The 27,052-nt window shown below is 39.9% G+C and overlaps 1 protein-coding gene and 1 pseudogene across 2 annotated transcripts in view; both read left to right on the forward strand.

The window, feature by feature from the left end:
- The window catches only part of TSHR (thyroid stimulating hormone receptor), a 191,953-nt gene that overhangs the window by 28,487 nt on the left and 136,414 nt on the right, over positions 1 to 27,052 (forward strand). The gene's annotated exons all lie outside the window — the stretch shown is intronic.
- LOC103229436 (G protein-coupled receptor associated sorting protein 3-like) lies at positions 12,240 to 14,160 on the forward strand (annotated as a pseudogene).

The raw sequence follows: 27,052 nt of genomic DNA on the forward strand, positions 1-27,052 counted from the left end.
AACCAAGAGATGCCCCAGTGAATTCCCTGCATTCTAGACACACTCCTCCCTCTTCCTAATGTGTAGCAACTGCCCTCGCTTCTCATGGTAAAGAGGTCTTAATATTCCTCAAAAGAGAAACTCCTTTATTTACCTATTTGTCCGCTAGCACGAGGAGCCCAAATGACCAGGTGGTCATTATAGTATTAAGCTCCCTGTATTTTTTACTTGGAAGAAGTAATCTTTCTACTTAGGAACTAGTACCTTTAATTGGGCAGGAATAGACACAGGAAGATCAAAATTGGAATGTCAGGTTACTGGGGCGATGGTGAGATGAACCAATTCTACCATTGCCCCTGGGTCTTCAAACACATGTATCCTAGCTACATAGAACACAATAGCATATGTTGGCTATTGATTCAGCTCATACCCTTTCTTAGGTCAGATCACCAATCCTGCAGGGCTTTGTCCCCAAGATGGCACCTTAGCTAAGTCTTTAATTCATTCCACCATTCTCATAGGCACAGTCTGGTTCTTCATGACAGGGTACATAGTGAGACTAATGGATATAGTGTTCATATGCCCTTTGCTGCACCTTCTCTGCCATTAAATGCATCCCTTGGTTGAGGCAATGCTGTACACGTTTTCATACTGGTAGATCAGGCATTTTATAAACCCTTGAATGGTGGTGCTGGTGGAGGCATTGAACTCAGAGAAGGCCAAATCAAAAGTAACCATGATGTTTTAAATGAATTACTATTTCTTACAGGGTGGAAAGGGTCCAGTATAATCAAACTGCCACCAAATGTCTGGTTGTTCTCTTTTAATGTGCCTTATCAAAGGTGCAGCATTGGACTATACTGCTGAAAGGTTTGTCATTTACAGGAGAAGTATTTTGATTAGACTTGATGAAAAGGACCCCAAGCCATTGGGTCCATGCTTGGCTTCCATTCCTGTCACCATGGCCACTTCATTCATGTTCATTTCCCCAAAACTGGATGGCATTTATAAAATGAGTCATCTAGTCTACTTGGGTGTTGAGATTTACCGTAAACGAGAGTAATCAGTGCATACTCTCTGATGAGCAGTAACATGAGACACAAAGGTACACAGAATTTGTTCCCACTCCCATAGATACATCCATGTTTGTTTCCTAGACTTTCTCGTTCTCTATTTTCCAGTAGTAGTCTTTCTAGGCCAGTGGTCAACCAGGTAAGTTACTTGCTACTTCTTTGTAGCTAGTAACCTTGCCATGGTTCTTTCTCCCTTCATACAAAGAGAATGATTGCTGTAATGCTCACAGATCGACTGACTGTGAAGATTTCCTTTCACCGCTATCCTTTAGGGCCACCCTTGAGTGGGGCCGTAATGCAGCAGTAGTTCATTTTTTTGGTTGGCATTAGTTTGTGCCAATCTGTAAAGCAGGCACCAACCTATGAACTCCATCAAGTGATCATATGGAGCTCTCCATGAAGCCAATTTCAGTGAGACTGCAGCAGAGATAAGTGAAGTGGGAGTCTAAACCACCTATTCATGAATTTACCTTCCCTTTCCAGATTTTCTTGATCCAGAATGTAAAATTTTTATAATAAAATTAATTGCTGCTGTGCTCACCTTATTTTATGACTCAGTAGAACTGATGATACCCAATTCACAATGGGAAGCTGTAGTCACAGAGTCACTTGTGTCCCACTGAAGAGATCTCAGTCTCTACTAGGACAGAATAGCATGTCAGGAATTATTTTTCACATAAAGGGTATTTCTGTCCTTCAGAAGGGAGATCCTTGCTCCAAAAGCTTAAGAGCCTGAGCTTTGATTCTCTTCTTGGGACCTGCTGGCGAATCTACAGAACATCCTTGTCCAGGATGGATATCTGTAGTGTTGTAAGACCTGCTGGACTGGGCTGGGCTGTGTGGCCCACATGGCAGGGAAGCTGGTATTTCAGCCTGAGTCTGTTATAGACTCTTGTAGGTCCTACCTGAAACCGGCAGCCTTCTGAGTTATCTGATAAATGGGAAAATGGGTTACACTGCTGCCAAAAGCCAAGATGCCCAGCAAGTGCTGTACTTCTTTGTAAAAGATAGAAAGGGCAAGATACACCTATGTGTCCTATTCCTTAGAAGGGATTTTCTTTTTTTTTTTTTTTCTTTTTTTTGAGACAGGGTCTCACTCTGTCACCAAGACTGCAGTGCAGCAGTAGTTCATTTTTTTGGCTGGCATTAGCTTGGCTCATGGCAACCTCTGCCTCCCAGATAGTCAAGCAATTATCCTGCCTCAGCCTCCCAAGTAGCTGGGATTACAGGTGCGTGCCACTACCGCCCGGTTAATTTTTGTATTTTTAGTAGAGACAGGTGGCCAGGCTGGTCTTGAACTCCTGACTTCAAATGATCCACCTGCCTTGGCCTCCTGAAGTGGTGGGATTACAGGCGTGAGTCACCACACCTGGCCAGAAGGGATTTTTTAGAATGCCCCAGAATAAGCATGTTGCTAATGGAAGAGGTCCCTGAATCTTTGTGGGATTTATCTGCTAGCCCCTGACCTTCAGATTTCTTACTAGAATATCCAGGCTTCTTTCTACTTTTTGCCCACCAACTCTAATTAGCATATCATCAGGTAGCAGACCAGTACGATAATGTGTGTGATGTCCAGACTATCCGTCCCCGCAAACTCTTATGAAATGGAGCCCCCGGGGCAAAGCAGTGAATCAGTATTGCTATTGTTCCTAGATAAAGGTTTACTACTTTTGATTCTCCCTATTGACAGGCATCAAGAAGAGAACACATTCACCAGATTGATAATCACATAGAAAGTGCTAGAAAGTGTGCTGATGTGTTCCAGTGAGGACATATCTGGCACAGCAGCTATGATAGAACCTACCTATTGGTTAAATTTGTTAAAGTCCATTGTCATTCACCTCAATCTATTTGTTTAGGGTTTTTGTTGGTTTTGTTTCTTACAGGGGGCAGATAGGTGAATTGAATGAGGATAAAAAGCAGCCACCATTCTGCATCCTTTAAGTCTTTCAAATTGACACTAATATCTGCAATTTATCCTGGGATATAGTCCTATCAATATAAGCTCAAACCTTGTATCCAATAATCTTTAAGAAGTCTTGGATTTCTGTTTACCAGTTGACAGTTACTTTGGCAAATGGCCACAGGTCCCCTTTAGGAAAGATTGGGAATATTAACCAATAATGCTTGTAGTGGTATACTCTTCCACTACACTTCCTTAGGGGGATCCAGCGACACTTTTAATCAATGGATTCCTGGTTCCTGAGACATTAAAGTTTTAAAATATGTGCCTCTTAAGATGATGAGATATAGTAACTTGATGTGGTTACTATACATAGTACTAGAGGGAAGATATTTCCCTAACACAAATTTTTAGATTTAAATTCATACCTTGAAGCCAGATAAATGAAGTATAAACTGTGATTACAAAACACCTAGTTCTTCAGTGTTTGGATTTATGAAAATTGCCATGATTTTTATCTATCGTGAGTTATTAATCCAAGTTATTTTTATTACATTTTAACAGTTTTAGCTATAACATAAATTACATGGGTTTTCGTTTTTTATTTTTGTACTACCTTAAAAAAACCTATCATTGTTCTGTGGGTTTTCTTTGCTTAGTTATGTGTTTGTATCAACTTTGTGCCTAGACCCATACTATGTCTTCACATATAATATCTCAGTGCTCACAGTGGTCTTCCTTGGGAGGTGTTTGACTCTCATTTAGATGCAGAAACTGAGACCTAGAAATGTCATCTTTTTTGACTTTTATGTTACAGCCAGTAAGTGAAAGAGTCAGAATTCAAATTCATGTCTCCTAACTCTAAATGCAAAGCTCCTTCTACTATTCCATAGCTATCTTCCTAAATCTGGTCTATTTTCTCTCTCTCTCTCCCTCTCCCTCCCCTCCTCCTCTCTCAGTTGATGTGAAATTCACACAACATAAAATTAACCATTTTCAAGTATACCTGCCATTCAGTGGCATTTAGCACATTCACGATGGTGTGCAGTCATCACCTATATCTAGTTCCAAGATATTTTCATCATCTCAAAGGGGAGCTCAGACTGATTAAGCAGTCATTCCCCATTCCCCACTCCTCCTAGCCCCTGGAAACCAGGAATCTGCTCTCCGTCCCTATGGGTTTACCTATTCTGGATAGTTTATGTAAACAGAATCCTACCGTATGTGACCTTTGTATCTGACTTCTTTCACTTAGCTTAATGTTTTCAAGTTTCATCCACATTGTAGGGTGACAAAGAGTATGGGCAATCAGACAAGTGACCCAAAGGGAAAACAGATGTAAACAGGCCTGGCTAAAGCTTGCAGCAATTTTTGGACAGGTTCATTTCTAACACACCAATGTAAACAGCAGCCCCATTCCATGCTCCAATCAATATCTTACACCTTAGATACAAAAATCTGAACATCAAAAAATCTGTGTACTTATTCTCAGAGGCTTAGAGCTACAAAACTACTTTCCCATGTCGAAAGGTTTTAAGAGTTCCCGTCTTGTGAAGGAGGCTGTTTCTAGCCAGTTGGCAGAGGAACACTATGCATTTATCCCTTCTGGATCTCATGGCAATCTTAGGCAACATTTCTAGAAAGTGGTGACTTAATAGCAATGCATGAAACCATAATTCATAACTCTTTTATGAGTCAATATTCATTCAAAGGGTTTTTCTCTGTTATAAGGAAGCTGAAGAACAATTCTAACAATATCCTATTTCTATCGATGTTTCTTATAATAATATTGGCTTCTATACCTTATTTTTTAATCTCCATTAACAAATGTAACCAACATGCCAAGGAAGAAAATTTGCTGTGAATTGAAAAATGTTTAAATGAGAGACATAAATTATTCTTCACCTTATGGTTACCAGAGCTTACTTCTCAGTTATTTTTCCCCAACCTGCTTTAGATGTGGAGGCAGAAGAGGTGTGGTCTAATTCTTATCTCCTACCATCGCCCTGTGTGGGACATTCTATTTACACAATTCACAGAATAAACAAACTAGTAAGATCTGTAAAATCTGCTCTCCCCACATTGAGTGATTATACGGAGCTCATAAGCTAATGCTGGTAGCATGATGTAACAGAATACACCTTGATCACAGGTTAGCTACTATTACTACTCTGGTAGTATGTCTGAGAGCCTGTCAGATGCGACCTGATTTAACCCTCGGTGTGAGCATTATATCAATTTGTAGAGGGCAAGCTTCCATGCAGGGACCATCCAGCAGCTGTTTGGCATCAGGGTTGTGCAACTTTATTAGGAAGAGCAACACTTGTCTACTTTTCAAAGGGGACATTTTAAAGACTTCCAAGAGTTCTTATCTTCTTCCAGGTATATTCATTCCCAGTAGGGTAAAGGGACTGAAATTCTAACTAGGGGGTCTCTGTGCCAATAGAGCCCATAAATCTGTAAGGATTTATCTGTTCCGTGTCAGGGTTTGGCCAAAAAGCCTGTTAGTATTGCCAAACCCTCCAGATGCCCGTATTTAATGCTTGGTTGGCCTTATGTAGCATAACCACATTGCCATTTCACAACCACCCTCAATCCCTGGAATCTAAAACAACAAAGCCAGAAACTCTGAAATGTGCTTTACGAAGCATGAAAGAATCTTTTAAGGCTCTGTCTGATTCAGTTCTGTGTGATTATAGAAGGTCTAATGTACTTATGAAGGATTCCTTTTACTCATAAGAAAGTTGGCACTTTACAGAAAGTATGTATTTCATGACCAAAAAAATAGGGTGGCTCGGAGGGATTGTGCTTTCTTTTTGTATTGTATCCAATATCTTCACTATCAACAACAGCAAAATAGAGAGGAAAAATATCTGGTATAAAGCTATGTCAGCTAAAAGTCGTGGTGAAGAGCAGAGGACAGTTTTCCACTGAATTCAGGGAAATTACTGCATGACTATGTGAAAGGACTACTTACACAGTAAGAGTGGTAAATAGACATGGACAGTGGAAGTCAGGAGGCCTTCCATAAGTCCTAAGCATCTTAGCAAGGCACTTAATCATACTGTGTCTTAGCTTTTGTATCTATCAAAGGAAAACCATAAGATGGTCCTGTCCTATTTCAGAGAATTGTTAGGAAGACCAAGGACATCATAGTTCAAATGTTCATGGAGCTCCTCCTTATTCAGAGACAATCTTCCCCGTTCAGCAGAGTAAGACTATGGGAGGTTATTGTTTGTCACGTATTTTGAAGAAAACAAATTTATGATATAGGGATTCTGAAAGAACTTGACTATTAAAACAAAGCAACACAAATGATGTATTTCATTTAAAAGCATCTACACCCATCCTTTTCTTCTCCACTTTTGTAGCAATACAAGATGAGTCCCTCCATCTACATCCATGTTCTTTTCGTTTCCTCACCCTATTTTGACTTTTTTCTCCCTCTCCTACTCTCTCAGATGCTTTTCACAGCTATGTAAACACACTCAAGTATATTTTCTCTAAAAAAATTTCACTCCATAGTTCTCACATTTGTATCCACCTACCACTCCTTCCCTGCCTTTATCCTTCCCTTCACAGCTAAATGTTCAAACTCTTCTGATTTTTTTACTCCCCATTCACCATTTAGCTTGGTGCAATCTGGCTTTTGCCCCCATTACTCAACTGAAAAAGGTCTTGCCAAAATCATGTTAACAACCTTTGTTGCAAAATCCAAAGAACATTTTAGATCCTTTCCTAAGTTGAATGCTCAGTGGCTTTTGTCACTGCTGACTGCTTCCCTTGCTTTTCTCCACATCACGCTCCTTGATTGCCTGGTACCTTAGTTCAGGTCTTCTGAGCAGCACAGGAGGCTGGGCTGCTGTTGCATAATGGGGAGGATACGGAGCTGGTTAGGTGTGCCAACTGCACTCCTTGCAGCTTAACAGCAAGTGCATTCTTAAACGGAGCCCTCACTTCCACAACAGCCACAGCCCACCCCTTGCGCAATATAGATCTGCTTCTCCACATACATTTGGGGAACAGATTATCCGGGATTCCAGTGGGCCTGTCTTTCTGAGGAGAAACTTGAAAGAGGTAACTTAGGGAGCAGTCTGACCCCTATTGCTGCAGTTGGTCTGTCTGGGATCACAATTAGTACTTATCATCCCTCTTCCACTGTTCATTTTAAATTCCCCCTCAGCTCTCACCTCTGCTGATCTTGATGACTTATCTGCTGATATGATCAAAGCTTCCTATTTTTGAGGGCCTGAACCCATAGTAACCACACTTTTCTTAGGCTGGGATTATCGCACTTGTTTGTCTATAGTCACAATTGAGCAAGTATGTCCAACTGGATCATCTGAGTTCCAAATATATTTCTCCCTGTCCTCATTGTGTAATAGCAGCCCTACTTCTTCCTTCTGATCAGGGTCAGTTACTCCTAAGAAGATATTGACTCCTCGTTCAGCCTGCTGGTCTCTGTATACAAGAATTCCTGAATGCCCAAGTGGCAGTCATAGCCTGAGTTCTCCACAGAGCCTACTATTACAGGAAGAGGAAACACAGACTCTTTCAGTGAATCATTGAATGTAATAAGTGGACTCTCTCCTGCTTCTACCCAGTGGTTCCCAGACCCATATATTCTTCCTAATTGGGATAACATCCATATAGAGGTTTGTGATTCAGTGTCTAGCCTGCGTGATGATACCGCATCATGGCAGATACCATGATGTAGGCAATTGCCTACAAATTGGCATTCCAGTTGTGCCTTTGGTAGGCTATTGCATTGCTCTGTAGAGCCACCTGCCTCTGGATTCTGTGGTATGTGATAAAACCAGAGGATCCCATGGTCACAGGCTCACTCGTCTCCTCCTCTGTGAAGTGTGTCTCTCATGGTCGGATGCTGGGTTATATGGAATTCTATGTCTGTGGCTCACTTTCAAATCCTCCAGCTAGTAGTGCTGCCTGTGACTTTGTAGGGAAGAAAGGCAAACAATTATCTAGAAGAAATGTTTACTACCATGACAATAATTCACAGGCCCTTCCAGGAAGAAATGGCTCAATGTGTCATAAAGTGGCCATGTGATCCCTGTTGTACTGCTCAGGTTTGATCTCTGGTGTACCACTTTCCACTAGACAAATTGCTGCTGAGTCTGCATGACATTCTCACTTAATGTGTTCCACAGAGCTCAGCTCACAAGGGGCAGTTTAGAATGCATAGTTACTGGTTTCCATGGTCAAATATTCAGTCTCAAACAGGGCTCAGTAGCACCCCCAAGAGGTGTTTTTCTGCACTGCAGATGGTGTGGCTTCACTCTAGAACGCCAGGGTACTGTATTTTGATTCTTCTATGAAGGCTTGCCATAAACTCCACACCACACTACCTCTTTTTTCACTTTTCACTCTTCCAACACAATAGAGTCTATTAGATCATATGGCCCAAGAGGCAGGGCTGCTTGTACCACAGCCTGGTGCTGCAAAGTCCTGCTCAGGCCCTATTCCAAGTTGCCGGATTTCCATGTCAACTGATGCATGGGCGAAGCAATCTTTCTACAGTATTCAATTCAATGAATAAATCACAACTTATTTGTCCATTTTCTTAGATACAAACAAAAGTATAACTCTGAACTGTAAGTTCCGAGTTTAGTCTTCAGCTCTGTCTAATATTCCCCTGGACCAGATATAGGCCTTCTCATACAGTGTTCAATTGTTTGTCAGTTGCTGGCAACTTTATCTCAGCATTAACTGTCTGTAGTAGCTTCAGACTTAACAAAAATCCAGCTAATTCCTTCATCCTTGTATTCATTGTTTTCCTTCATCTTCCTTGCCGCCTCCTCAACATCCCTCCAACACACACACACACACACACACACGCACGCACTTTTCTAAAGCATGAACATTGCACGGGCCAGGAAAGTTCTCTCATAGAACAGAACTCTCTTCCAAGCCATCATTGATTAAAGATTTAGTAATTGGACTGCCACCTTGTGCCACAGACTATCTGTGCCCCCTGTGCCACCCAGAATGGGATCCTCATTACCAGGTTTCAGGAAGTGATCTGCTCCCAAACCCCATTTTACCTCCTGCTTTCTCAGACCAATGGGGTCTTTCTTGGCCAATGGGGAGCTCCAGAGCAAAGACTGCCTGTTAGAGGAACCCACATTGGGCATAGAGGCCAGGCTCTAGCACCACTGCCTTGCTCAGCCCTGGGCTGTGGGCTTCCCAGGAATAGTAGAGCCTTGGTTAAAACACTGTGATAGTTCCTGCAGGTGCTGCAGATGGAGGCTGGCAGCTAACTGCCTCCTGACAGTTACACAGAAAGCTGTTTCCTGGAGGGAGATCTGAGTGGTGCATCTCTGTGGCTGCCATACCCATTTTCTTTTTCATCTTCTCTGTTTGCACATCTGCCTTTCTGTACCAGCTTCTTTTTCTTCCTGTACCTGTCATTTAAATGATGCTGGATGGTTTTGAGGTTCTTATCTCATGCCACTCTTCTCCAGCCTCACCTACTCCCATTCATACATCTAATGAGATTCTAATGAATTTTAATTTCAGATCTCTAAGCCGGGTCTCTTTTCTGAGCACTAAACTTATTTCATCCATTTGCCCACTTAAATATCATACAGACTCCTTATATTTAACATTTCCAAAGGTGACACTACTATCTTCTTGGCCAAAACTATCTGTATACCCATCTCAGTGAATGGCTCCATCAGTTACCCAGATACTCAAAACAGCACAGCCATCTGCAACAACGTGGATGAACCTGGAGGACATCGTGTTAAGTGAAATTGGCCAGACACAGAAAGACAAATGCTGCATGATCTCATGCATATGAGGAGTCTAACAACATTGATCTCATGGAAGCATCAGGCATATGTGGAATCCAATGACATTGATCTCATAGAAGCAGAGAGTAGAATAGTGGTTACCAAAGGCTGTTCAGAGGGTAGGGGGAGGAAGAAATGAGGAGAGGTTGGTCAACAGGTATAAAGTCACAGTTAGGTAGGGGGAATAAATTCTGATGTTCTATTGCACAGTAGGGTGGCTATGTTAACAATAATGTATTGTATATTTCCAAATAGCTAGAAGAGATGATGTTGAATGTTCTCACCACAAAGAAATGATAAATGTTTGAGGTGATGGGTTTGCATATTACTCTGATTTGATCATTATACAATGTATACATGTATCACAACAGCATACTGTATTCCAAAAATATGCGCTAATTAAAAATAAGAGAAAAACTAAAAACATAAAATCAGTATTTAAGACAAACAGACACATAGACACATAGGTTTATTCTTGATACTTTCTTCTCACTCATCCCTAATATCAAATCCATTGTTAATTATTACTAGTCTAAGTATATCTTGAATCTGTCTCCATTTCATTTGTTTTCATCTGAGTTCTCACCACTAACATTTTTTTTCCACCTGAATGGAAATAGAGTTTCTTTTGTTCTTGCTAAACACAGCAGTCAGGGTGATCAGCCTGTACTACGGATGGGGTCTCGGTCTCTTGAGTAAAATACGTTATTGGCTTCCATTACTCTTCAGAAAATTTCAGACTCTTCACATGGGTTATGAAGGCCCCGTGACCTGGCCCTGCTTGCTTCTTTTTTCAGGCAGATCCTTTACTAGTTTCCCTCCACGTCAGTCACTTCTATTATTTCAGTCACTTTGAACTATTTTTATATTCTAGAATTTTATTTCAGCCACTTTGAACTATTTTTACATCCTAGAATGTGCCATTCACTCTGCTGCTCGTATTGCTTCCACAAGCTATTCCTTTTTATGGGGACGTTCTTTATTTCCACTCTTTTTATTTCTATAATTAACCCTTTCCCATCCTTAATGCATATGAAAGCACAAAAATAGCAATACAGTTAACTATGTGTTACCATCAGAATTAACCAGAAGTTAACAATTGGCTTTAACTTAGCTTTCTCTTTTATTTTTTAAATAAATAAAATGTCACAGAAACAGTTAAAGCTCTGCCACTATCCACTTTTTCCTTCTATCCCCACGCAGGGATTAAGATAGAATTCTATTGTTTTGTACCCTCTCTTGCTGTTAAGAAATCTGCCACCAGCTCAGTTTCTTTCTCTTGATGCTTTCATCTTTGACTTTTACTTGCTTTTAAGGTCTCTTTGTCTTAAAGTTTAACAGTTTTACTGTAATGTGTGTAGATGTTGATGAATTTTTGTTTACCCTGCTTTGAATTCATTGTTCTATTTTGAATGAGTTCTTAGCCATTATCTCTATAATATTGTCTGTCCTCATTTTCTCTATTCTTTTCTCATGTGAGTCCTATTAGATGTAAGTTGGATCATCCAACTTTCATTCTTGCCTTTTAACTTCTCTTTTGTGTTTTCTAATATGATATCTCTCTGTGCTACATTTTATCTAATTTCTTAGCTTTACATACATTTCCAGGCCACTATTCTTCAGTTAACTACTCTTCTGTCTAATCCATTTCTGTTATATTTCAGTTGTCTGTTCTGTTTCATATATCTGTTCCTTTTTGTGGTTTTGATCATATCTTTTACGTCTTGAATTATTTTAAACAAATTTACTTTACAGTCACTTTGAAATCATTCTATTCCCTGTAATTCTTGGGGGTGTCAGTATGATAATTGTGAGATCTTAATGGCTCTTTCATGGTGAATTGTTACGTTTTATTTTATAATTTAGGATTATAAACTCATTTATTATTAAGAAAATGGCTTACAGGGAGTTCCACATTTGTTTCCAACAGCAACATCAGGTATTTCACTGCTCAGGGATATATTTTATGATACGATCTCAGCTTGGGAGGTGTCTCAGCCATCCAGTAGTTTAAATGCCAACCAAAACACGCAAGTTTATGGGCAGGTGCATGGTTCCAGATTCTCAAGAAGGCTTTTTAAAAAATAGAATATTGAGTTTGATGCAGTGGTGTGGGGGGTGGGATGCCTCTTTGCCATTCAGATTGTGGGGAAAGCAGTGGGAATCCAAGTGAGGAGCAGCCAGAGGAGAGCAAAGGAGAGGATGGGGAGGCTGATGACCTGGGCCCTGGGCCTGTGAAGGCTGTGACTCTTCTCTAGCTAGAGGACTCTTCTTTTGTGGGAAGGATAGCATCTCCTGAGGACCCTTGCTATACGAGCAGGCTGACATAGGTGGTGATGAGGGCTGTTCCTTTCTAGGTTCCTGTAGAGATCTGTAGGTAGCTGTTCACTAGGAAGTTAACTAAGAAAGAGAACAAAAACTATTCATTTGGATCCAAGGTCCATCTCCGCTGGGGGCTGTGGTGGCTTTGGATTGTCGGAAGACCATCAGCTTCAGCAGGTCTGCACTAGGGAACAATCACTCTTCCCTAGCCCAAACGTGCCTCTGCCCTCTGTATCATTGACAGAGGCTGCATGTTTGGAAAGAGAACATAGTGACTGCAGAACTGAAAGTTGACTTGAACTCTTGCTACCAAGTTTTTCCCTGACCCAGTGAAAGAGTATTAAGACATCAACCTAGGACACATTGAGAATCAAGGCCAAGATGGGACAGGGCCATATAACTGGGCTTCAAACCATGACTGGGACTAAGAATAAGACAAGAGCTCAGGCCAAAACTGAAAAGAGTCTGCTATACAAGCTAAAGCTGGAGAAGAGAGGGAGGCTACTGGTGTGGTTAGGCCTGTAGCCAAGACCTGGGCCAAAGCAAAAGACAAGCCAGGGTCTCTGACAGATGCAGTGGCAGAGATGAAGGCAGTGTCTAAGAACAAGGTCGTTGCTGAGATGAAGGAAGGAGCTCTGTCAGAGCCTAAGGCTCTGGGCAAAGCCATTGGAGATTTCAGTCCCAAGACTAGGAATGAGTCCACCAGCTCTACCTGTGAAAATGGAGCTGGTGTTGATGCCTGAGTCTGGGCTGAGGAAGAGGCCACTATCGGTTCCTGGTTCTGAAATGCAGAAGAGGCTGGTAATCATTCCGGTGCTAAGAATGATAAACCTGAAAATGGTGCTCAGGTCTGTGCTGAGGAGTTGGAGCCTGTGGCTGGGGCCAGTTGCAAACCTAGGTCTGGGGCTGAGGAAGAGGAGGAAGAGAAAGTCATTGGGAACTGGTTTTGGGAAGGAGATGGTACTAGTTTCTACCCTAATCCTAAACCTGTGAGCAGGATAGTTAGACCTCAGCCTGTGGATGAAATCAATGGGAAAAAAAAAAAAAAAAATTAGCCCGACAACTGTTCTGAGGTAACTATCTGGCCCAAAAGCCCTGCTGTAACTCCAGCAGTGTTCGGGTTAGATCCCAGGCATCTGAGGCAAGCCCTCCTTCATATATTGTTCTGGGCTTAGCTGAAGAAATTTCCTATTCTTGGCCTGTGGCAACAGCCTGCCCTTCTAGGAATACTTGCTCATGCTCACAGCCTGTCCCTGAGTGTCCTTTTTGTTCTGACCCTTGCATCCAGACCATAGATGAGATTAGACACCAAATCAGGATAGGGAGGTAAATGGGATTAAGCCGTTTGCTTGCCCTTGCAAAATGGAATGCTATGTGGACCCTGAGGAATTTGAAAAACTTGTTAGCTTACTTAAGTCAACTACTGATCCTCTTGTTCATAAAAGAGCACAGATTGCAATGGGTATCCACAACGTTCACCCATTTGTCCAAGAGTTTATTAATGAAATGGTATAATGACGCTTATTGAAAGCTTGCTCAGTTTTCCCTCACAGAAATGAGAAAATTACTAATTTTCTTATGAGTAATTACTCTGAATCCTCCTTCTGGGGATGAAGGACAACACAAAATTGAATTACATGTTAAGCATATGTGTAAAGATACCACGTCATTTCCTTTGAACTCACCCAGACAGCAATCCGAATTAAAGATACTGGGGCAACTGACTATGGATTTGGTCCATCACTACATTGTTGCCAGTGACTTTTCAGAGCTTTTTCATTTGCCATCCTCGGGAAAGTACAAAGCCAGAAATCTTGTTTTGAAAGCAATTTTAAATATGTCTGAATATTCAACTGCAGCCAGAGACACGATCAATATGAAGGCATTGGCAGCCTCAAAACTCATCTTTAACCATAAAGAGGCAAAAACCAATCTTGTTAGTGGTGTGACCATATTTATTAACATAAAGGAGCATATCAGAAAGGGCTCAATTGTAGTTGTTGATCACCTGAGTTATAATACACTCATGGGCATTTTCAGGGAAGTTAAAGGGATTCTTGAAACAATGTAAAATGAACCAGAGAGAGAACACTTTGAACCATCTCCAAACTCTAGCAGGCTGTACATTCCCAAAGAGCCTTGTATCATGTTTGGTTATTACGGTGTACAAGTATACATTGCATCTTTAACACAAAGTTACCTGTGAGAAGCTCTAGTTTTAAGCTAAATTATTTTGGGAGTATCAGATGAAATCTTATCTTGGGCTGAAAATGTTTGTTGATTTTTATCTTGTCTAGATTGGCATATTTTTAACATTTTATTTAAGATAGTGAACCAGTTCATTGTAAGTAAGCTAACTTGTTCATTAGTATCTGCTTAGATCCATCTGTAGCTTAAAATGGCAAAAAAGAAAACATCTTTGAATTTGTATTCTAGTTATAGAAGTAAGGCATACACACACACACATAAATAACTAACAATACCTAAAGAGAGAGTGAGTGTGTGTGTGTGTGTGTGTGCACATACACACTCATGGCCAAATGTGTGCTCTCTACATAAAGGAGGCAGGGGTTGCTATAGGCTGTTTAATGGAGGAGAAACTACTGTCTTTCTCCTATTCCAGTTGTATCAGATACTCATTCCGCAACACAGAAATGACCCGGAATTTCAGACAAAATGTATTATTTGTTCAATTTTAATTTTGCTTCTACATTTATAACTCTTAAATTGTCAGGCAGTTTCATTTATGTCAAAGTCATCTCACAAAAGAGAAGGGTGGAAACATTTTGTGAGTGCCTATTCTATGTCAGACACTGCATTGGCACCATATTTTGCAAGTTTATTTTTTTCCTCTACTCACAGTGATCCTGTGAGCTAGGTACTTGTATTTTTATTAGAACTCATTAGTCTGGGTACCCTCCAATGAGAATTAGAGAGGGTAAATACTTTTTCCTAGATTCCCACAGCAGGCAGGTGGCATAGCTGTTTTATCTGACACCAGAACCCATCTCACCATACTACTTTACAGTCCTCCTGAAGGACATTTTGAGATGACGGCCTTCAAAGCTCAGAGACTGGTTTCAATAGTTTAATTTTGCAATGCACGATGTCCATGCCAGGTGTTTCAAGTCTTAACTTCCTCCACATGCATGTGTCCATTAGACATTTGGCTCCATCTGGCTGGAGGTCAGGAGAAAAGTCTGAGATGAATAGATGGATTTTATCTGGCAGTATCAGAAACAGTAGGTGCCCCAAACTTTGTTCAGTGAGTAAGATGGAGATTTGAAGTCATCAGCAAGGGGAACTTGTTCGATGTCCTTTGTATCATTTTCTGTCCATTTGTACTTTATCTTCCCCAAAGAGCTGAAATCATCCTGTACATTGTTTTAGACCCTGAATTTAAAAGGTAATTGCTTTTTTCCTCCTTGCAAAATCACGCCTTAATTTTTTTCTTTTATGATTTATTCTCCTGTGTGTCCCATTAAAGGCTAAAGGGCTTTATCTTTTACTAGGAGAAAGACTGGGCATTTCTACATTTGTACCAGCTAACAGGACAGAATAAACATAATTGGAGAAATTTAGACCCAGAATTGCAGCTTCAACAATACAAAACAGCGAAGCCGAAAGAGGCTGCTATGCCAGTCTACAAGATAGTGATTCTTGGTCGCTGGTATGGACCAGAAAGCATGCCCAGGATGTTTAGGCTATGGCTGAGTTCAGACTCATGGTGGGAATTATAATCCCTGGTCTGAGCTGAAATGAAAGTGTCTATGTGTGAAAATATGGGGTAATATTCTTTGAGGTTTTCTGATGGTTAAGAAGCTAAAACAAGATCATACTGTAAATATGTGTGTAACTTGCTTCCCCCCAGTTGTATATTGTAAACATCTTTGCATGTCAATAAATATGCCTCTACAACAACAACAACACAGAGTATACACAAGGGATATACAAACTTTGGTCAATGGGAAGATCTTTGCTGACTCACATTTTCACTAAGTGTATAGCACTTTGACATTCCTAATTTTGTAGCAATATCTGAATTCCAACTCTGCCTGTCACATGTGCTGCCATCTCTTCTTACCTAGTGTCAGCATTAAAATCCACACTCCCAGGATCCTGAGGCTGATGATTCCTTCCCCATGATCATCTTTCTACTTCTTGAGCACTCACAGAGCTTGTTACTCTGTTTTCAGTTCTTTCATAATATCTGGGGAGTTCTTGGATTTCTAGAGAGTTCAGCTACTCGTTTGAAATAATCGTTATGTTTTATCTAATATTTATCAGTGGTCATAGTGGGAAGGTTTGGGGATTATGTAGACTTCCAGGAAGTCTTCATCTTTCAGTTCCTAGATTATTCATTGTCCAGATATTTATTGTCTTGAGGACTATATTGGGTATTGAAGAGAGGTGGTAAAAAATATAGATAGAGAGAGAGATAGAGATAGAGATAGATCCTACACTATTAACTTTACATTAAAATTAGACATCGGTTTCTCCAGGAGGTTTTCTCTAACTTTTCTCAATCTCAAAATTAGCTATTATACATAGCTAACTCACTGTATATTTCCTCGTTCTATCATTCTTTTTTTTTTTTTTTCAGACAGAATTTCGCTCTTGTTGCCCAGGCTGGAATGTAATGGCGCAGTCTCGGCTCACTGCAACCTCTGACTCCTGGGTTCAAGCGATTCTCCAGCCTCAGCCTTCCAAGTAGCTAAGAGTACAGGTGTCCACCACTACTCCCAGCTACTTTTTGTATTTTTAGTAGAGATGGGGTTTCAACATGTTGGCCAGGCTAGTCTCAAACACTTGACCTCAGGTGATCCACCTGCCTTGGCCTCCCAAAGTGCTGGGATTACAGGCATGAGCCACTGCTCCTGGCCTCATTCTATCAATCACACTATTTTAATTATAAGTTAATTTGTATCATCTTCAAGATTATAAGCTCTGAGAAAATGGTAAACCTTGTCCCTCTGATTAGTTATTCCACGATGTCTTGCACAAAGTCCACCACATTGCAGAAACAAAATTATTATTGCTAAACACAGTTGCTTCAGAAAGTACTTGAGAATGTTCAGTATCTTTTAAGAAAATTCAATTGTCAGTCTATTTTTCCCAATATTCAAGCACTATCCACCTTTCTTTTTTCTCAGGTTTGTTCTCCTCTGTATGTAAATTATCTCAAGCCTCCTGTATCCTTAGAAACAAAGAAAAAAAGGAAACAGTAATACCTCTCTTAGTTTCCTGAATCTAAGGATTGTATTTTATATCTCCTTCTGTGAAATATTGCAGTTTACCATTCCTGCATTTATAAGCCTTTTTAAAAGCCAGCCAAAGCAATCCTGGTGCTTCCCAGATGCCAGTTCCATTGGAAGATTGGTCCCCCATGAGGCAATTTGCTAAAGCACTCTGGATCTTGCCTGATGTCTGCACTTATGACTCATGGCTAATTTGATTACTTCCTGGTGACTCCCTGAATCCTTTGTTTGCTTGTTTCTATACTTCAACCCTAGTTGAATTTTCTTACATTAATTATGTTTTAAGCATTAATTATGTTTTAAGCTTGATTCAAGTCTTATGCTGCATCCTACACTTTTTGAATATTAAAAAACAAAATCTTTTTATTGTATCCCATGCTTTTAACTGACAGCTCGATTCACCTGGGAATTCTCCATCAGGTCACGCAGCTCTAAAAGCTCTCTATTGCCCCCTTCTGGTAGCTGGCAGACTAGTACCTTAATTAGCTTACATAGTCAATGCTAACCTTGTTGCTTGACGTTGCTATGCCTCAAATACTAGTATCTTCCTTTCTTTCTTATATTCTTCACTGCCACTGTTTCTTCATCATCTATTTATTCCTCATTCCTTTCAAAATGACTTCTGCTGCCTCCAGCCCTCTACCAAAACTTGCCATCCCATTGATATAAGGCCCTCTCAAGTCTTCTGGATGATCTCTGTATATGAAAATATTGACCTTCCCTTTCCTACTTAGCCACAACACCTTTATTCTAAGAACTTGAAGTTCCATTAGAAATTATCTACTCTAGGAGTCTTCAAATTTGACAACAGATTAAAATTGCCAGGACAACTTAAAAATACTATTTCCTTGGCCCCCTTCCTGAAAATTCTCACCTTTTCGGTCTGAGGTAGAGGTCTCTTTTGACTTATTGTCAGCATTAAAATCCAAACTCCCATTTGAACTTTAATTTAAATGTATTTATTCAGTTAGGTAAATCATGCATTGGGTAAAAATTTAAACAATACTTAAATCCACCCTTCCTGTATAAGTCTGTTTTTACAAGCTATAGAGAAATACCTGAGACTGGGTAACTGATAAAGAAAAGAGGTTTATTTGGCACAGAGTTATGCAACCTGTACAGGAAGCATGATGCTGGCATCTACTTGGCTTCTGGGGAAGCCTTAGGAAACTTACAATTATGCAGAAGGTGAAAGGGAAGTAGGCGTGGAGGAAGGGAGTGGGGAAGTGCCACGCACTTTTAAATGACCAGATCTCATGAGAGCTCATTCACTATCATGAGAAAAGCACTACAGGGGATATCTGCCCCTCCTGATCTAATCACCTCCCACCAGGCCCCACCTCCAACACTGAAGATTACAATTTGACCTGAGATTTTGGCAGGGACACAGATCCAAACCATGTCACTTCCCCTTAGCTTCCTTACATTTCCTCTCCTAAGGCAATCCTCGTTAACAGTTTCTTGAGGATCCATGTAGACACAAATTCCATATTTTAAATACATGTCTCAACTGATTTGGATGCATTTGGTCCACTAAGCTTGAGGAGCCTCTGATTTAATTCACCGCTCTCATCTTCCTTGAAATTCTTTCATCCCTCGACATCCTTTGTGCTGGCTATCGAACATCTCTGATAGTTTAACTCTGTCTTCTTGCTCCACACTTCCTACTTTTTCTGACTGTTTAATGTGGGCATTCCCCCAAACTACTCCCCTTGATCTTCTTTTCTGTCTGTTTTCTTTCTTGACACATCTCTCCAGACCTATGAATCACTCACAGAATATACTCATATCACTTGCGCCAACATCTCAAGCTAGCCACACGCCAGTAATTTTTCTACCAGTTAGACATTTCTGCCTGGTTGTCTGGGAGCACCTCAAATTCAGCATCCAAAATGAACTCACCTTTCTGTTAACAAAACTGCTTCTGCTTCTTTTTTTCCCATTGTCCTTACTTCTGTTATCATTGACTCCTCCTCTGCCTCTTTTATGTTAATTGCACCTTGAAATGCCCCACACTTCCCTTCCCTCCCCTTCAGTTTCATTTGTTACAGCATTTTTTACACTAGCTTCACTTGTGATTACCACTTCCCTGCCCACTGCTGATAAGCTCCTTGAGGATTCTTGAGGGCAGCAACTATATTTTCTTTATTTCTATGTTCTGGGCACCTCACTCACTCTCTGATAGTAGGTGTTCCATAGATATGTTGGGTCAATGAATATCCGTTAAAGCTCAAATTTTTAACATGGCAGTCGACATCTTCCATTTCTAATTTACCAACCTCTTTAATTTAGACAACTTAATTTATGCCTTGCTTCAACAAAACTGGACTATTCACAGCTCTCCTGAATGCACATTGTAATCTTCCTTTTACACTTCTTTGTTTGTGCTTTTCTTTCTGCTTGAAACGCTCATCTGCTCCCTGCCTATCAAAATCTTACAAATCCTTCAAGTCTCAGATCAAATGCCTTATTCTTCCCAAAGGCTTCCCAAATCCTTAAGTCCTGGGTTCCCACAGCATGTGGATTGCCCTTTAGTCTTACTTCTATTCGACTAAATTTATAAAATCACAGGGTTTTAGTTGTGGAAGACACGTTAGAGGTTACCTAAGACAACCCTGTATTTTACAGCTAAGGGAACTGAGATCCAGAAAGAGTAAATGTCTTGCTCAAGATTAAATATCAGCCAGCGACCAATAGAGCCAGACCTAGAACCCAACTCTCCTGAATTGTTTTCCAGAGCTACGCTGCCTATGCAGTTGTTTTAGCTTCTCTTCTAGACCATTAGTGCCAAAAGTCAAGGATTAAATTTTATTCAACTTTAATTCCCTTATAGTATCCAATATAGCGCCTTTCATATAGTAGGTTCACAAAAACTATACTGGATTGAAATGAACGTTTAATATACTGGTTAATAGCTATTTTTAGCCAGAGTTCCCTGGAAAACAGTGTGAGGCAGAAATTACTTGCTGCTGTGAGAGTAAGGAGAAAGAAAAGGTAGGAGGGCTAAGGGGCAATGCAGTGGCTACTGCTTCCCAGGGAACCTGGAAACCCAGCAGGTAATGTGGCAAGTGGTCTATACATCCAAGCAAGGTATCTGTGGACAGGCTGTATGGACCCACGCCTTGGGGCAGTTCATAAGAAGCAACTTACTGTCCCCATATCCTTTTTCCCACCGATCAAAGTTGCTCCCCTGCACTTCCAGTTCTGTCATCTGGCCCTTTGATGGCTCTTTGGAAAGCCAGATTCCATACACTGTGGAAGGTTCCTCAGTTGAGTCCAGAGTGGAAGAGAATGCAAATAAGATATGCCCAATAAAAAAAGCTCTGAACCTACACCTGTTACTTAACCCTGTTACTTGAGATTGTTACTATGTTGATTTTTGAAATCCATTGATGTTGGAAACACAAAACTGGTGGTGGCTTTCCTTAAGAGACAGGCTGAAACAGATAATCTTTTTTTTTTTTTCAGATGGAGTTCTACTCTTGTTGCCCAGGCTGGAGTGCAATGGCACAGTCTTGGCTCACTGCAACCTCTGCCTCTTGGGTTCAAGTGATTTTCCTGCCTCAGCCTTCCCAGTAGCTGGGATTACAGGTGCCCACCACTCCTGGCTAATGTTTGTATTTTTAGTAGAGATGGGGTTTCACCATGTTGGCCAGGCTGGTCTCAAACTCCAGACCTCAGGTGATCCACCCACCTCAGCCTCCCAAAGTGCTGGGATTACAGGCATGAGTCACTGCACCTGGCCGAAACAGATAATGTTTAAATGTTTTGCGCAAGTCAACAGTGACATTCATGAAGAGAATAATTAAAGTACAGCTTGAATAAGTTCTGATTTTTCTCTCTTGAGAATAATGTGCAAATCCACATACGACTTTTAAAAATCATCAGATTTCAGTGTTTTCTCATATGATGTTATGATTCTACATTAAAAAACCTATAAACTCTTCTAATTAAATTACTGAAGATAGTGCAAAAGAATCCATGACTCTTTGTCCTCAGATATAACTCATACCCTAAATGCAAGTTGTTCACCAGTGCACATGACAAAAAACACTTAAGTGGGGGGAAGAATTCTTTCTTTCAGACGGGTGATTTTACTACTTAAAAAAAAAAAGCCTTGAAAACTTGGACACCCTTCAAGAGCCTCTGAATATTTTTCTTCAGCAGAAATTCCAGCCCAGATGTTCAATAACTCAGGTTTGTTTTGAAAGAGGAAATAAAGAAACAAATTTTTGTAAAGAAAGGGCAAAATTTGAAAGCAATTAATGGTGACATGTCCAAGAATTTTGCTTCATTTTATTATTAGCGCAACCATTCTTACGAGATTTTATTGTCAGATATTGGAGAAGAGAGGGGAAAAAGGTCTGGGAATTGGAGATAGAATTCAACATAAAGGAGACATTTTAAAGCCCACTCAAGAGGAAAGGAAGAGTGATGGCTAAGCTGACTGCCAAAAGACATTGTAAAGTTACCAGAGAACAACAAGGGATAATAGAGGGCCCTAGGTAAGTTCTGTTCATAGACTTCAAACTTGCAAAGGTGTCCTGCAGACCAAGACCTGCTGACCTAGCAGTGGCAAAGTTGCTTTAAATGAATTCACACCAACAAGCCTGGAGGGATTATGTCTCTTGATGCTAAAGTGATTCAGTCATACATATCTGAGGGCACTAGGTGAAATTTCTGGAGAATTTTGGAAAATAAATGTGGGACCAGAAAAATAGGATCACTTTGTTCTGGTTTTCTTAAAAAGGATAAAAGGTACTTTTCATTTGCTGGGTCACTTAAATGCTCTAAGCTTCTGGTTCTCCTATAAATTGGGGACTATTTACTAGCCCTGGTTATCTACCAGAATTGTTTTGATAATTTTTAAAAAATATATATGCAAGCTAATCATAAATTCTAAATCAATATAAAAATGGGCCAGACGCGGTGGCTCACACCTGTAATCCCAGCACTTTGGGAGGCCGAGGCAGGTGGATCACGAGGTCAAGAGATCGAAACCATCCTGGCCAACATGGTGAAACCCCGTCTCTACTAAAAATACAAAAATTAGCTGGGCATGGTGGCACATGACAGTAGTCCCAGCTACTTGGGAGGCTGAGTCAGGAGAATCTCTTGAACTTGGGAGGCAGAAGTTGCAGTGAGCCGAGATCACACCACTGCACTCCAGCCTGGTGACAGAGAGACTCTGTCCCAAAAAAAAAAACAAACATAGTGACTATTTAAATCTCTTTCTTCTTTGCATTTTCATTGCACTTTACACATACTACTGTTATAGATCTTACTGTGTTGCATGATGGAGAGGTTTATGTCCGGTTTCCCAACTGGAATGTATGTGAGATACTGGCTAGCCATATGCAGAAGATTGAAACTGAACACTCTCCTTACACCATATACAAAAATTAATTCAAGATGGATTAAAGACTTAAATGTAAAACCTAAAACTATAAAAACCTTGGAAGACAACCTAGCCAGTATCATTTAGGACATAGGCACATGCAAAGATTTCATGACAAAGATGCCAAAAGCAATTGCAACAAAAGCAAAAATTGACAAATAGAATCTAATTAAACTAAAGTGCTTCTATTTACTTTGTTGAGAGTATAAAATCACTATCAACAGAGTAAGCAGGCAACCTACAGAATGGGAGAAAAATTTTGCAAACTATGCATCTGACAAAGGCCTAATATCCAGCATCTATAATGAACTTAAATTTACATGGAAAAAATAAACAACCCCATTAAAAGTTGAGCAAAGGACATGAAGATATACATGTGGCCAAAATTCATATGAAAAAAAAGCACAGCATCACTGATTATTGGAGAAATGCAAATCAAAACCACAATGAGGTACCATCTCATGCCAGTGAGAATGGCTACTATTAAAAGTCAAAAGAAATGCATTTACCCTGTTGGGAGTGTGAATTAATTCAGCCATTGTGAAAGACAACGTGGTGATTCCTCAAAGACCTAAAGACAGAAATATCATTCGACCCAGCAATCCCATTACAGGATGTATACCCACAGGAATATAAATCATTCTATTATAAATACACATGCATGCATATGTTTATTTCAGTACTATTCAGAATAGCAAAGACATGGAGTCAACCTAAATGTCCATCAATGATAGACTGGATTAGGAAAATATGGTACATATACACTGTGGAATGCTATGCAACCATAAAAAAGAATGAGATCATGTTTTTTGCAGGGACATGGATGAAGATGGAGGCCATTATCCTCAGCAAACCAACACAGGAACAGAAAACCAAATCCCAGACATTCTCATTTATAAGTGGGAGTTAAATGATGAGAACACATGGATACATAGAGGGGAACAGTACACATGGGGGCCTTTTAGAGGCTGGAGGATGGGAGAATGGAGAGGATTAGGAAAAACAACTAATGGGTACTAGGCTTAATACCTGGGTGATGAAATAATCTGTACAACAAACCCCCGTGACACAAGTTTACCTGTGCAACAAACCTACACTTGTATCCCTGAACTTAAAATAAAAGTTTTTTTAAAAAAGAATAAAGGGTAGCAAACACACCTTCTTGCTACAAAAGAAAAAAAAAAACAGTAGGCTATTGGTAGTTAAGTTTTGGGGGAGTCAAAAGTTATATGCAAATTTTTGATTATGCAGTTGTCAACACTCCTAAACCCCTGCATTGTCAAGGGTGAACTGTACATGTTTTTGTGAATCTTTTTATGATACTGTTTTTAAATGTCAGTTTTTTGTTGACCCTGCATGACTGTGATAGAATTTTTCTACCTTGTGTCCCCAAAACAGATGTTGTTCCCTTATAATTATAATACATTTTACAAAATCACCACTGCAGAGTGTTTTGTTGAAGTGATCATCTTACATGAATGCATGAGCAGTAACAGGATCAATCATTCTTACTCCTGTCAAGCTTTCAATTACATTCCAGAGTCCCAACACAAACCTAGCAGCTTGTTGGAATATCTAGATGCCCTTTGCTTCTAGGTCCTCCCTCTCTCCTCCCAGATTTGGATTAACTTTAAATGAGCTATTATCTGCTATGATGCCACAGTTTCCATGATTCGCATTCATTTTTTTAAAACTTTCGTCTATGATCTAGAAAGTGACAATGATTGATTTATTGTAAAATTTTCTGAATCGCTTTGCTCTGTCACATTAAGCTTTCAGCTAACCAGCAGAGGGAGCACAAAGAGATACATTGGTTTCATCTCAGTGTACAGGAAGTCTAGTTACTAAGTGGATGAAGAACTCCCACACATTCAGATCTGGTTCTCAATGGCAAGAAGCACTGTTTGGGTAATCAGGAAAACCTGGGCTTTAAGCAATGGTACCACTACGAATTTATTCTCTTGCCTAAGATTACTTGGAATTCCTATAGTAGTGGGGGAGGGGGGACTCTCTTTTGCACTAGTTCCTCCTTAAATTTTAAAGAAATTGACCCTGTGGACTGAGGTGGGTGCAGATGGTGGGATGGAGAGGAAACAAAAATTTCTTCTCACCTAGCTTCCACTCCAAATCTGTTTCTCCCAGAGCAAATACAAGATTTAGCAGTGGTGTATGAAGTCTCTTGCTGCTTTATTCTCTAGGAAACCTAATACGTCACGGCGTTCACAAAGATCAAATGAAATATGGAGATAATTATGACATAAGTAAATAATATACAGACAAATATAGTTCTATTCTGAGATTATCCTGGATTAGAAACTAGGTTATGTCTGACTTCTGGCAAAATTACAGGACAGGACAGGTTAGTGTCTAATCTGCCTACCTCCCAGTCCCCAGGTAGCTGTTGCCTGGAAAGGCATCAGAAGATACTTAAGAGATAGGAGATTGTTCATATTTACTTAATTTTTTGGATGAGGCTGTTTGTCTGGACTGTCCCATGAGGTGGTATTTACCTACCTGGGAAGCTCATTCTCCCATTTGGAAGTTGGAAGCATTCTCATTGTACAACAGTGAGAGCTGGAATGCCAGATGAGTTGTTATTACATCATTATGAACCATCCCAGTGCCCATTTGATATAGTTAATAACAAGAATTAATGAAATAATGTAAAAAGAAAAAATAGAATCCTTGCCCTGATCCAAGATAAAGGGACAAAAAAATTATTTCTGAAATTTGAGTGAAAAAAATGTTGGTTGCTTCTATTCTTTTAAAACACTGCCTGAGAAAAGTCAGAATGTGTGTGTTATGTGGGAAATAAGAAGAGTATTGGAGGGGCAGGCAATCATTCATCTGATAGATTTCTTCGTTCAAATCAATATTGTTTGAGTGCTAACACTGTGCTAGGTGCTAGCAATGGAACGCTGAATAGAACAGGTAAGTTGCCCACACTTTCATGGAATTTACACTTTAGACAGTCAACAATGATCAAATAATTACATGTTTGGTGGGTGTTACAAAGAAGAAAAACAGACTTCCATTATGACCTCTTATATAATCATACTGCAATATCTTGAAGCTACTACTTATAAAGATCAAGCAGAAGCTACTGCTGCATACTAGAGAACTTTCAATGATTTCCAACATGGAGAAACTTGAATTTCTTAAGTAGTAGTTATTATAAAAAGAAACTGGAATGGCTAATATTGGCTGTCTCTCTAAAGCCAATATAAAGAAAATGAGTGATATACTACATTATCTTGACCTCACTGACAACTAGCTAGCCTAAGAAACAGTGTGTGCAATACAGCAGAAGGAAGAACCAAAGGACATATTTTAGAAGGATAATGAGTTCTGCCTTCTTTTCCCCTTCTGAGCTATGATAATTTTTGTCTCTTTTGTAATCACACCCTCTTGGAAAGTCACTGGCTTGGACTGATTTATGCCTACTACAGGTTTTTGTTTCCAAAAGTACATCTCCATGACTAAGGAAATGGGCTGTCTCAGGTTGGCTGGTTCCATCAAGAACACTTAAAACTTGATTGCCCAATTGTAAAACCAACTGGGGTCTTAGCATCCACTTGCATTTTCTCATTGGCATCTAATTTTGAGGATATCATAATGCTTGGAGAAGAAAGAGGCAGTAGTAATTATTATTTTTCATGGACTTACAGAGTTTTTAGAGACTTGGATATCATGTACTTCAACCTTGCACCCAGTGTAAGAATCTCCTATATCTGATTCATGATATTCATCTTTTGAATACATAGGGTAAAAAGAGCTTACTATCTCATTTTTGAAGAATTCCATTATTCTTTTTTATATTGGACAAAATCTATGACCATTAGTCTTAGATATGTTCACCAGTGCCCTCATGGACCACATCAGAAGGAACCATTTGTACTTAATGACTTTCTTCCTCTTCACCACTAACAAGTCTTTTCTCTTTCAGACTAAACATTCCAGCTTTTTCCTCCATTCTGTATACAACATGATCCTCCAAATTGCTCCCATTTTGGATGATGGACATTGAGGAGGTGGAGGATCAAAATATGAGTGTGTATTTTCTAACATATTTGCTATTTCTCTCAGTTTTGTGACGTTAGCAGGTTTGATCAGTATTTCACCTGTGCTGCAATTCACATTGATAATTAAGCTTTACAGGGCTACTTTAATTCTAAAGCTAAAAGTGGATTTTTTTTTTCCATTAACCTTGCCAGACAGGATGACTTGCCAACTCATTCTCTTCGTGTCTATAAAATGCCCAGTGAAGCCATATTGACTCTAAAATCAAGCTCTGGATTTGAAGATGC

Source organism: Chlorocebus sabaeus, chromosome 24 (genome assembly GCF_047675955.1).
Source record: "Chlorocebus sabaeus isolate Y175 chromosome 24, mChlSab1.0.hap1, whole genome shotgun sequence".
Classification (NCBI taxonomy): domain Eukaryota; kingdom Metazoa; phylum Chordata; class Mammalia; order Primates; family Cercopithecidae; genus Chlorocebus; species Chlorocebus sabaeus.